The sequence below is a fragment of the Triturus cristatus genome, chromosome 12, assembly GCF_964204655.1.
Source record: "Triturus cristatus chromosome 12, aTriCri1.1, whole genome shotgun sequence".
In the NCBI taxonomy this organism is placed as follows: domain Eukaryota; kingdom Metazoa; phylum Chordata; class Amphibia; order Caudata; family Salamandridae; genus Triturus; species Triturus cristatus.
In genome coordinates, this window is record NC_140595.1 from 68,258,277 (window position 1) to 68,259,806 (window position 1,530).

A 1,530-nucleotide genomic window follows, 5' to 3' on the forward strand; every position below is an offset into this window, starting at 1 on the left:
TAAATACAGAAAATTGGGCTTCTTTTAAGTGACTCTGCACTGTCTTTCATGAATTATAGGCCAGCAGCTGAGCAGATGTACAGCATGGGAAATTAAAAAAACAGGATGCAATTTCATTAAATATTGCGATGGGTCGACATACAATTGTGTTATAATGCTAATATTTACCAGTGGGTGTTTCGTTATATAATATTTGGCAGCTGAAATAGCTAAATCAGACAGACATCAAAGTATGAGTGCCCCTGTATCAGTTAAATAAATATGGAAATGTACAGTTTTACAACTTTATTTATCAGCAAAACACAAAATAAATATGGATAAATATAGATAAAGTGGGCAAAAAATAGATATGGATAAATACAGAAATGCTCAAAAAAGAAATACCATAAAATCGGGAGCCCTAATTATAAATATTTATCAGTTTATATCTTCTATCTATTTGCGTGAGAGGCAACCCAGTTACAGGCCAAACAAAGATGGCTGGTATATGGACATACTACTGACAATGTCCAACTGTAGCAAAGTAAACAATTAATTCACACTGCCAAGTGCTCAGGCCTTGTTCTATGTTTCACTGTTATGCGTTTTGGGTCACAACAGGAATTCTGCTTGATTCCATATGACGTGAAATATGGTAGTTTTCTATGCTCTAATACAAGAAGAGGTAAAACCTGGAATTTACCCGTGGTGATCGACGCAGTAACATCGATGTCCACAAACCTTCTCCATTGCAAAGGGAACAAGCATTTGCAAAGCAATAGGTCTCGCATTTCCAAGAGTTTAAGCTATTGGCATTGTGAATGATAATGCGTTTTATTGATCTGTTTTGCCAATTAACACATTAATAAAAGGCATTGTAATTTACAATGCCAATAGCTCAATCTCTTGTTAATGCCAGACCTATTCACAGAAGCGGCCGCCATTGTCCCGGGGTGCTCGGAAATTGTAAGCATGCATGGCGCGCTGAATGTTGCAGGAAAGCATGTCTTGCCTGCAGTAGGAGAAACTCTAATGCTTACAGACTAAATAAGACATACTGTGTAATAACCGAAGTTAAAGGGCTAGTCCTCATGGGAGGTTACAAATGAAGACAAGGCGGACTAACAAGCCTATTAACGAATCAGAAGCCAGCATTTATGAAGGGCAATGACACAAGCCAATGACAAATATGGGCAGAGATTGGGCGGGGGTTCAATTCCATACTCCAATACAGCATGCCGCAGACCAGCGCATGCGCTGCCCAGGTTCGACCTCAAAAGTAGTAAAAGCACAGTAAATTTTCAGTCTTGAGGACTGTGAAATTATTGCTTAGGAGGCCCTAGTACATACACTGCAGATGTCCATTGAGAATGCCACTCCAAAGATAACACCCTTTCTTGTACTGTACTGTTTTACATAATAATTCCTCAAGAACTCTTTCTTATCATAAATGTTGCAAATTATTTAACTTACCAAAGTGGGCCTTTTCTTTCAACTCTCACCCCTTTTCATCATAGTTTACACTATCACCGGTTCTGGCTTTTAGAGGAC